The sequence below is a fragment of the Vanacampus margaritifer genome, chromosome 3 (assembly GCF_051991255.1).
Source record: "Vanacampus margaritifer isolate UIUO_Vmar chromosome 3, RoL_Vmar_1.0, whole genome shotgun sequence".
Classification (NCBI taxonomy): Eukaryota; Metazoa; Chordata; class Actinopteri; order Syngnathiformes; family Syngnathidae; genus Vanacampus; species Vanacampus margaritifer.
Genome location: NC_135434.1, coordinates 12,898,665 through 12,910,870, shown reverse-complemented (window position 1 = coordinate 12,910,870; position 12,206 = coordinate 12,898,665). Strand labels below are relative to the sequence as shown.

The 12,206-nt window shown below is 37.7% G+C and overlaps 1 protein-coding gene across 1 annotated transcript in view; it reads left to right on the top strand.

The window, feature by feature from the left end:
- The window catches only part of grid2 (glutamate receptor, ionotropic, delta 2), a 437,970-nt gene that overhangs the window by 339,026 nt on the left and 86,738 nt on the right, over positions 1-12,206 (top strand). The gene's annotated exons all lie outside the window — the stretch shown is intronic.

Sequence of the window (12,206 nt, the reverse complement as noted above, 5' to 3'; positions counted from 1 at the left end):
CATGGGTCACACGTCTACCTTAAAGCTTAGGTTTCCAAGGTTCAACTCTGGTCTCTGGCCTCCCTGAGAGGAAAATGTCCTCCCTGTTTTTGAGTCGGTTTTCTTCGAATACTTTGGCTTCCTTCTACATTCCAAAAACATGCAGTACACTAGTAAAGGGTTCACCCTGCCTCACTATGCTCCAACTCTCAAACAAACCCAAAAACAGTATTTGCAGAACAAATTAATTCATATTTGTATCTAAGTCACACTTGTCTATGGCCAGAGTGGCAAAGATCATTCCAGTATTTCGCCGAGCCTGCAGGGACAGAGGGCTGAATGAGAGTCAAGGCCAGGACCACCAGGTCCCACGATAGGAGGCAAACAGATAACATTAGCAGAGTATTGACTGGCCACGCTGCACAGGCTGGCCAGAGCAAGACCCTGCAGGGAAGGGGAAATGTGCTCATTTGCAGTCTTGCACACCAGCGTTTGGATTTTGAAATGAGCCACCAGAGGCAGTGACTAGAGCGAGAGCTTGGGAGGAGGGGAGTGATGAGAGGGAGGGGGTGGCACGCAAGGACTCCAGAATGCAAAAAAACAAGATCGCCCAAAGGCTGCGACACCTCATGCGGACGTGACAGGAAACGGAAGTGATTACTTCATCTGAAAATGCTGTATTCATTTAACCACAATGGCACCTTTAAGTTTGAACACAATCCTTTATGGGATCTAGGTAAGGTAGTATGTGAACATTATATTTTTTTATTGTCATAGTTCTATTGTTGTCTATTATCTTTTATAAATTGGTTGAATTCTGTTTGTCTGTTCTTGAGAATGAGAACTTTAGAGGTTCCACTGCAGAGAGACAAACATCACTTAAAAGTGACTTTGTATGACTCAAATATTCTTTAGTTTAGATTTACAATGCTTCAATGATTGAAGTTTGAATAATTGGATCAGGACTTTTTTGGACAAGAATTTAGCTGTGGCTGAATCGAATTGATCAGCTCAACAGCAAGCTTAGCAGAAGCCTGATAACGATCCTGATCATGAATCAGGTGTGTTAGTGGAGAGAAACATGGAAAACAGGCTGGATAGTGGCTCTCGTGGACAGAACTTGGCCACCCCTGGTGTAGAATGTACTGCTGGGCAAAAATAAAAGCTTATATTATGTTTGAGGTACACCAACAGAATCAAGGTCTATGATGCAATGATATTAATGTTCATGCGATGACAAATTAGTTAACAAGTATGCCATTCTGCAAAAAGATGTATTATTAAAAATATGTCACCAAACTGTATTATCAATGACCAGCCAGAAGGCTGAGCTGGATGCTATTTATTTACATTCAATCATCAAAAATGTGACGTCACAACAAAGGAACAGTTGTACATCTTACTAAGCCATGTTTTTGTAATGCATCATTACATTTACAATTAATAAAGCTAAAAAATAAAGCTAAAAAATAAAGAAAAAGAAAAAATAAAGTAAAGTCTTAACAAATAGTCCATGGTCTTCATGGTCCAAAATCTGGACTCTTTTATCAGAAGGACTTATTGTACAGAAAGGCTCTGTTACGTAAACTGGATTAGCCCCAGACAGAAAGAATAAAAAGAAACAAGGCGCAAAGGAATGTGGAAGCAGACATGGTAGCATGTTCTTTTAGTCTTGTCTCGTGTTCGGATACCTCACTGTCTCCCTGTGTGTGCTATCGCTCACTTCCTCTTTGCCGTTGTCCCAACCCGAACTGTTCATCTTGAGCTAAAGTGGAAGAGTCACAAACAAATCTCGTATGTCGCGTTGAATAAGCGTCTGGCATAAATATTTCCCAGGCGTTCTCTTTGTCTCACTCAGCCGCAGCACACCCTCAAGTTAGCATCCTGACCTGTGGGAGGTAAAACCATGTATGACTTTGCTTTATGTAAGAAAATATCACATATACAAATTACACATGTGAATGTCTTATTTGATTGCTGTTCCACTCCACTCCTAAAGGTGGCTGCAATGTGCTTTTTAGCTGTTCAACAACTGCCATACAAAAGAATAAAAAGTGAAAGTGAACAATTTCTGTAGCCTATATTTTAAAAATAAACAGTTCGATTTTTGTGTAAAGACCTGTAGAAACAGAACCTTATTATTAATTTGATCAACAATTTTATATGCCGGTAGTCACAAAAAAATAAAAAATAAAGTCTAATTATCTATGATAATAGCAACTATGTTAGCAGAAGTTAAAAGAGACTTTCGGAAATTCCCCAAAAGTATATGGGTCTCGTATTTGTGTTTTAGAATGAAGAGTTGTGCTGATTCTGTGTCCTCTCACTTGTTGTACCGTAACGGTCCTCCATCTCAGCCTCTCAGTGTGCAAAAAGCATTCCCATCCCCTCCATCATTACCTCTGCTTCCGCTGTGCTGCACTGCTGAGAAGCCAGCATTACCATCACTGTCTCTTCATTTCTTTTTCTTTTATTTCTTCTTCTGTCCCTTACTTTCTCAAATCCATTATCTCAACAGAGTATTGGTGTTTTGCTGAAGTGGAGGCAGTGCCACCGTCCCCACCCGCTCCCACTGTGCACCCCTTTTTTATATCTCCATCCATCCATCCGAGAGGAGGAAGTCTCACAGCAGCTCTATTACAATCAACCCTCTTCTGTTCTTTTCTCCACTCTTGGCTTTCTCATTTTCCTTTCTCTACGTTCTCATGGATCATCACTCCCTCCGTTCACTCCTTTCAAAAGAAGAGTTACATTTGCATGTCTTTGTCGAATGTGTGTGAATGTGGGCTCAGTATGGACATCCGAGATATAGGAATGTCTAAATTTAGCAACGCTTCGACTCGATTTTCTTGGAATTTGCTAAAGGTGATTAGTACCTGGATATGGTCATTGGTATCTTGTAATGGTACAGTAGGACCCTGACTTACAGTACTGTGAACTGATGAACCCGTTTTTCAAGATATGATCTGTCACTTGGTCTATTTAAAAAAAAATAAAAAAATTCTTAATGTTTATTTTATTTATTTATTTATGTTTTTGCTTTGACTTAAAGGAAAAAAAATAATACGCAAGTGCTAGATGTCTGCAGCAATAGTGATTTTTTTATTTTATTTTCAAAAACATAAAACAAAGAGAATTAGATGCTGTGTATTTAAAACAACCACAGAACGTTGCCTTCGGTGTCCACTAGCTTAATGCTAACACCAAAATGCAGTAAGCCATAGTCTGGCTAACAATTAGCATAGATGTTGCCGTATTATAATAATCCTTTAATCAATGTGTATTTGAACATTCTTTACCCTCTGCAAAAAATTACTAATATTGCTGAAGCTTGCTGTGCATTTGCAAGTGTCTTCTTTGTATACAGTGCTCCCTCGCTATCGCTAATTGTTAGCCTCACTAACTACTCTTTCGTGTTTGGTTATTGGGGCTTCACGCTATCGCAGGTTGTCATTTGGGACCATAATTTAATCGACTGCAGTTTTTCCTGTTTCAGTTTTCTCTTTTTGTTCTTTCAAAGTCAGACTAGTGAAAAATATCAAATGTTAAATGAAATTTGGTTTACCAAAAACAAGACCATGAACATTAGCACATGTCAATTGAATATTATTATTATTATAATGGATTCCGGTTCATTGTATGGTAATGTTATTTGGCATTTTGTATCTAGTAAAAATGCATTATTTCTGGTCATGGTATTTGGCAATGTTACTGGGGTCTGGTAATAGTGTTTGGTATCTGATAATGGCATCTGTATGCTATATGGAAATATGTTTAGAATATGTTTCTGGTAATTATATTTATCTTATATTGGTGCTCAGTATCTTGTAAGCCTATTGGGCAATTGTTGCTGTGTATCAGGGAGGGTGCAGACAGCAGCTTGTTGCAGCCCAAAAAAAAAAGACGCCATAGCAGTAATGAACATAATCACAAGCAGTTACCAAACAATGGATAGAACACGCTACACGAGGCAATTCTGTTGAGTTTGTGCAATATTAATTTTTGCACATTGGCCATTACCCAGCATGCTTGCATTGCATGCGTCAGGGCATAATGGATGTGTTGATTATCACTTGCTGTTTATATGCTTCCTGTCTCCATTTTGAATGCTCACCCATGCTGTTTTAGTTGCAAGGGCCTGCTGGTAAATTTGACGATATCACCACATGTTGGTTCAAAAGATGAACAAAAAAAACAACCAAGAGTTTAAGAGGAGTTTACAACTTTTTTTATTTATTTTTTAGTTATTGTCTATGTTGTTTAATTAATTAATTTAATTAATTAATAATAATAATAATTGAATTAATTAACTAAGACAGACCATTTTTATGCAGTGTTTCCGCAAAAAGGACATGCCTAAGCAGATCAGAAGATCTAATGGTAGGCCACATTTTCCTTTTACACAAAAGTCAGACATTATACATAAAGAAACACCCAAAATATTGGATGCACACTCGTTCTGCATCATTTACACAATTATCGTATCTAAACTACCATACTACTACTGGACTCGACTGATCACTTTAAATTGCCTAACGTCTCTGCAACATTTGCACAATTGCATTACTACTTGTACCCTCTCATTACGCAATGACTCTCTGTACCATAATTTGATGTCCTAAATAAGAAAATTCTGTGTGTTTACGTAAAAATATTAAGCCAGTAAAGATGACTCTGATTCTAATTTAGTAATGGTGTTTCTATTATTTTGCACCTGCCCATAAATATTTGCAATGGTTTGCTACTTGGGGAACTCACAGCAGACAACCGTAGACGAAACAAAAATGTGATACTGAAAAGAATGTACATACATGAAAAGTACTACTAATAAATAAGTAGGGAGGAAGAACAGAAACAGAGTCCAAAACAACAGCAATTAAAAGAGGAAAAGGCAAAGTAAGGAGCATTACCAGGATAACACCAGAACATAATGGGAAAAAAACAAAAGTTCAAAAACATCCAATTAAGAGCAGAATCCAAAAAGGGAGCAAGACCAAATGCAGCATAGCAAACAGCGAGGGTAAAGGAATGATCTGGTGCCTTCCTTGTGTGGCCACAGGGCTAATGACTGGGAGATTATTTGTAATTACTCCCAGGTGTGTGCCTACTTGCTCAAATCCTCCGTGTACTGCATAGAGGAAACAAAAAAATACATAGTGAGTAAACTGACACCAAAAAAAACACTCAGAGTGAATCTTGACAAAGTAAAAGGTATTTGGCATCTAGTAATGAAATTTGGTAACTTGTAATAGAATCTGGTATCTGGCAATAGTATTTGGTATCTTGCACTGTATCTGGTTATGACGTTTAATCAAGGTTTCTGGTCATAGTAATTGATATCGACAGAACTAGTATTCACTACAACTGATATTTTTTTCATGGTATTTGTACCTGGTATCTTATAATGGTTTGTAATTTCTCCTGCTAGATGAGGTGTAATTCTGCCTTCTTTTCACCTTGACCTCAAGCTTTGATTGCTGCTCATCGTTATCCTCCACTTCAATTCACTTCACTTCACCGCTTTGTTTCCGCCAGAACTAGCAGAAGCACATGTGAGTTATGAGTACAAGTTCACGACGGCATCGATTATGGAAAGACGCTTAAAAAGGTATAGAAAGCAATTACGGTGCCCGTTAGCTGGAAAGCGAGCCAGGTTTCCCTTTTCATAAGTCTGAGTGCGTAATTGCATTGTGTCACATTTAATTAGACACTGAAAAACCCTGTTCTAAGTCTCCAGAGAGTTAAACAAAAACAAAAAGAGGGGGAATGGGGAATTTAAACAAGAACTTACTACTATAAATAAATGTTAACACAAAAAAAAAGCAACAACAGTTTTTGGCTGTTTTCTTTTGATTGTGGATCAGTATTTCTCCCCTAACTTCTTGGCATATACTCAATGAAAACTCATGTTGTACACAGTCAAAGTCAAATCTACTGTAATACAACTCACACGTTCCTGAACTAATGTTGGGCATAGCTGGAAATATCATGTCATGTTTTTAAAGGAGACACAAAATGTTTTTTTGTTGTTGTTTTTCACAATTTAAAACTTCATCTTTGTTTTCATAACATGTCTGTATCATTCATCATAATACCACAAGGATCAAGAATTATCACACACTAATTCATGTCTTGCTGTAATTAGCCTGTTGGAGAGGCAAAATTATTGTAAATGTATATGAACAAGTTTAACTTTATTGAAAAGTTAATCGAAATTATCCCAAATTTGTTGTTGCTTGGTTAGGTGCGCAGCTGGTCGCTTTCAAGAAATGGGTTGTAAGCACACTCCTTTTTTCACCTTTGTTGTGATTGGACACAATAGGGAAGGACACAAAAACAACTTTAAAAACAAAAGTAGTGTGTTTGAGAGTGATCTACATGTAGTACATGACGAGAGTTCACTCCATTAAACAAAAGCCATAGATATGATATAGGTCAATATGCTAAGCTACTGTCCATGCTTTTCTCCCTGCCAACATGGCCGCCACATATGCCCATGCATTGCCTCCACATAAGCTGTCTTCTAGCCTGCTCTAGTCTGTACAACATGTGTATGACAACAACCACAAATACGCAGACTAGTTTCTGTCTGTTAATTGTGCCACAGCACCAGAAAAGAACAGTGGCCAGTTCTAGAATTAACCAACTTAGACAACCACTGTAACGGGCATTTTGGATGGACTGGACACTATTTTCTGTCTATGAAATCCAGAGACCATTGATTCAGTCTTCATCAAACACAAATAACCCCTACTGCCATCACATAGACAACTTAACAGAGATATCAAGTAAGTGCCGCTTATCAGAAGCTAAATCTATTCCATGCATTCAACTTTTAATTGTGCAGCTCTGCTTACCTTTTGGCTTTGACATTGTATCATTCAGCACTGTCAAACGTTTGGAAGCTGTGATAGTTGCTGCATTACAGCGTTTTAGAAAGCGCAGCTCAATTGAAAGTGACACTTTGTCTGTCCTTCCTTCCTTTCCTCAGTCTCTCCTTTGGTCTCTTGAGGTCTCCCTGATTTGTTGAAATTTAGATGTCTCTGGGGTTGGTGAAGGACTCTGGTTGGTGGCCTGGTGGGTGGTGTCTGGTCGGTGCTGGATTTCACTTTCCTTTCTTTTCTTTGGTCCTTTCTCGGGTTTCCTGACGGCCTCACGACTCTGGCTGAAAGTGTTCGGTTTAGGAAAATGGTATGGGATTTATTTTATTTTATTTTTTTTAGTTTTAGGTGAACTAATGAATGCACGCACGCACATATTCACCCACATACAAAAAAATAAAAAATACAAAAAAATATATATAGATAACAAAAAAAAAAAAAAAAAAGGAGAGCAATGATGATGACATGTCAAATCGGTAAAATTACCGAATGATCAATACTGAGCTCTCCAGGAAAAAAAAAAGTGACACTGGATCTTCACCCAGCCTCGCTGATCATCTCATGGGCTGGAGAACCTCGGTGGCAGGCGATTATTATGTAAATTATATCCTCTGTTAATAATAATTCTAATCAATAAATTGCAGAAAGGCTCACTCACAGTCCCACGGGCAAGAGGTCGATACAAAAAGTTGTACTTGGTTATTGAATTTCCCTACGCGACCTGACTCAAACTTATGGATACAGGCCCTTAAAAAGCCACCTTTCCTTAATAAATTTCCTTTGAATGAAATAAAAGCAATTTAGTGGATCCTCAAAGTAAAAATATTAATTTAATACCACCCCACCACCATTTCCATTTCAATTCTGAAATATATTGTTCTTCTGAATAAAAGTCCTACCTTTACCCAAATAACAAAGACTATTGCCGATTATACTGTGGAAAAAGTTTCTGCTTACACAAAGTCAATCAGGAAGCAATTAAGAGTGTTGTTTTTTCAGGCTGTACTTGGCTCAGAAGGCTGACCTTGGCGACATGCACGGAAAAAAAGTCTGCTTATTGGAGGCGAGGAGACTAAAATATATGCAGTGATTGCTGCGGCTTCAGTGACTCCCAGGTGACAGATGCTGGCCCAACGAGATTTGCCAATTAAGTGCATCTTCAGAGCTGTTGTGACAACCGAAACGTGACAAGTTATTTTCTGAAAAATATTTATAATAAGATGGTACCGTCTTTCTCCAAATGTTCTGGACTAGTGTTACACCGTGATTGGATCATAGCATTTACCTTGACTTCCCCATGGCTGATGTCATGCAATACTATTATTGAGAATAAAGCACAGACATATGGATTTTTTTTTTATTGTGTATGGAAAAAAAAGAAACAAGAAAAAAAAGTCATTATGTCTGCTTTTGTATTCACATATCTCAGTTACTTCGCTTCAGAACATCATTTTGTTTACTTCTCTTCCACGAGGCCGTTTTTATTGTCTATTGTTGGCTCTCAGACTGCTTCCCAGTTGGAAAAGTTTGCCATGTTTTTGCTGGAAATCAATTCTTCTCAAGATGGGCTCTTTGGGATCCAACAGCATGGCCGGGAGAAAGCGTATAATTGAAAACAAGCGCCGTGGTGTTTGAACTCGGCCATGAAGTCTAATAGACTATTTTCTTCTTCGTCTGTGAGGCTCAACTTTTGCCCTCTAGGTAGCAAAATGCTTGGCTACACACAAAAAAATGTCCCATTCACTATGAAGCTACTCACACACTCGCACACACACACACATAACCTTGAGTGTGCGTGTTGGCTCTTGTTCCTCTTATATTATACAAAGTTTGTATTGATCCATATGCTGTAGAGGAGCCTGTAAATAAAGGCAGGAATTTCTGCTGACTTTGTCACATTTGTGTTGCGTTCAAGTGTGAAGAGTCAGCCTGAAGTGCTGATCAAGCTGGCGGGAAGAAAATATAATGTTTCCAATGTCACCACCGAATGCTTTTGCCCAATGAGCTGAATTGAATATAACCCAAAAGATCCAATACGAGAATTTTATCAAAGTCTATTTGATAGTGTTTGCAATATATACTGTAAATCTTAAAAATGACCAACGTTAAGTGCTTGGAAATATGACTAGGAATATCACAACACAACTTTTGGACTAATTTACAAAATGAAACATTACTTTTTTGTATTTTATTTTTTTTTACTTATTTGCATTAATTAATTTATTTGGGGTTTTGTTTGTTTGTTTTGCCTGCCCTCCCCTCATTTATTCAAGTAAGAAAAAGCTCTCTCAGGCTCCAAAAGCCAGACAATTTTAATGAATGTTTACAAGTGATGATGCAGCAAGATGACCAGAGTGTCTCTAAAGGGCGTGCACAAACACAAGCAAACACACACAAAGTGGTTGGATTGAAGATGAATTTTAGTAAAGGATGTATTTAGTCAGAGCAAAGCTCAAAATAAGTGGTTTTGCAACGCAGTTTGCGAGGCAAAATTTGCTTTCTGCTGTTTAGTAAAACACATTAAATATCAAAACTGAGAATCAACCACCGAGACGTCCCAAATTGCTGCGTCACTCGCGTCACCCATCGTAGTTACCGGTAGTCAGAGTTTGAGGCAACGCTCTGTGCTACCAATAAGCTTCGGCTGGCAAGTGCTGTGGCTGAACATGTTGCACACAAGTTAGTAGGCATCGTCTCCGTGGCGGCTAATTAGCTACATTTCTGAGTCTGACAAGTATCGCTTTGACGAAGGGAGTAACCATGCTAATTGCTAAGCTAACCTAAGATTGGCACGGCTAGCGCATTTAACACCGGAATTACGTGCTTGGGTGGTCGAGTCCACTTTTCATAGACGTGTGACTAGACCTGTATTAAAGCGATGAACATGCAATTTTTTGTAGTTTTAGGTGAACTAATGAATGCACGCACGCACGCACGCACATATTCACCCACGTACAAAAAAAAATTAAATAAAAAAATATATATATATAGATAACAAAAAAAAAAAAAAAAAAAAGGAGAGCAATGATGATGACATGTCAAATCGGTAAAATTACCGAATGATCAATACTGAGCTCTCCAGGAAAAAAAAAAGTGACAAGTATCGCTTTGACGAAGGGAGTAACCATGCTAATTGCTAAGCTAACCTAAGATTGGCACGGCTAGCGCATTTAACACCGGAATTACGTGCTTGGGTGGTCGAGTCCACTTTTCATAGACGTGTGACTAGACCTGTATTAAAGCGATGAACATGCATTTTTTTTTAGTTTTAGGTGAACTAATGAATGCACGCACGCACGCACGCACATATTCACCCACATACAAAAACAAATAAAAAATAAAAAAATATATATATAGATAACAAAAAAAAAAAAAAAAAAGGAGAGCAATGATGATGACATGTCAAATCGGTAAAATTACCGAATGATCAATACTGAGCTCTCCAGGAAAAAAAAAAGTGACAAGTATCGCTTTGACGAAGGGAGTAACCATGCTAATTGTTAAGCTAACCTAAGATTGGCACGGCTAGCGCATTTAACACCGGAATTACGTGCTTGGGTGGTCGAGTCCACTTTTCATAGACGTGTGACTAGAACTGTATTAAAGCGATGAACATGCAATATTTATATACAGCAGGCAAATAAGTTTCTGGACTCCCGTTAATGAATTATGGTATGCTACTCCGTATGACAGCCAGGAGGAGTGGCCAATGAAGTTAAATGTACAGTATAGTCATATAGTATGACCTTTTATTAATATCAGTAATGTTGTTTGTTTGTTTTCACTATACAGTTTTGATTTTGACGTTTGAGGTCTGCATAACAAATTTTCGCAAAATTACATTACAGTAGATTTATTTATTTATTTTAAATTTAGCATCGCTTCTAGACAAGAAAATACAATTTGCTGCTATAGCCAATAGGAATTTTTTGATTTTTTTTTTTTTTTTGCAGTTTCCGTTTTATTATATATATATATATATATACACACACTCACACACAAATACTCTCACACACGCACTTGGCTGCTCATGGCGAGCACTTTGTGGAGTGTATCTCAGGGAATACTGCATTTTCAATCGTTTCATTTCATCCCGCTTTATCATGAAACCGAGCCAGCTCCGATTAGAGACTACAGAGCCCCCGTTTCAACACCCAGGGGTCACTATGGGCAATTTTAATTCCTATTTTCTTCCCCCTTCACCATTTGAAACTCATATTCCTATTACACACACGGCGCTTCTAATCATGTTGACTCAGCAAAAATGAAGTCGGGAGATTAGGCACGTTACACTCAGCTCATGAATTGAGTTGAGGGAATTAAACCACCTCAAAATAGCATATTAGCATTAAAACAGTCTTGCTTCTTTTACGAAATACTTTTACTCAAATACCGAATTAATTTCTGCGTGAGTCATCCACTTGCATACATAAATGGCTTTTACATTGACTTCAAATCCATTTCCAGACTTAAGTGAGAGCGACACAACCGCCCGCCACCAAGATATAAAAATACAGTATATTCAGTACACATATTATGCAGTGGAGTTCCTTGCTGCATTGTTTAAAGTGGAAGTCAACCTTAAAAATTTCTTGACAATAATGTTATTTGTGACCTCACTCGTCTAAACATGACTTTCAGATGATAGATTTTGTAATCCAGCCGTTTTTATCTATCTCAGGGGGGCGGCCATTTTGCCACTTGCTGTCGACTGAAGATGACATCAGTGTTGCTCAGGGCCCAAAAAACAACCAATTAGAGCTCACCTGTTTTCTGAAGCTGTGCTGTGATTGGTTGTTAGCTGAGACCTGAGCAACTGTGATGTCATCTTCAGTCGACAGCAAGTGGAAAAATGGCCGCCTTCTGATATTGATAAAAACGGCTGGATTTTGCTACTTTACTCATACTCCACTATTGCAATACTAACCAGAATACGATATTGAGACCAGTGGCGCTGTATAGAACTATTTATTATTGTCAGAATTATTGTCAAAACATTTTTGGTTGTTGACTTTCCCTTTAAAAAAAAAAATCCAAATTTATTTTAAGTTTTTTTTTTTAGGTGCAGTATCTCAGTTTTTCTCTATCAAGTCAAGTTTTTGAGCTATAAAAATAAATAAATAAATAATTTGAAACATGTACGTATACAAATAAAACACTGAGTGGAATAGTTACAAGCTTAAAAAAAAGAAAAGAAAAAAAGAAAAGAAAAACAGCATTTAAATTTTTTTTTAATTTAGAATGCCATGACCATGGTTACAAGGTTAAGAGATCAGCCAGCACTAATCCTCTTAATTTTTAGTAGCAATTTGCTACTATGCTATCTTTCTGTTTGCAGATATTGAT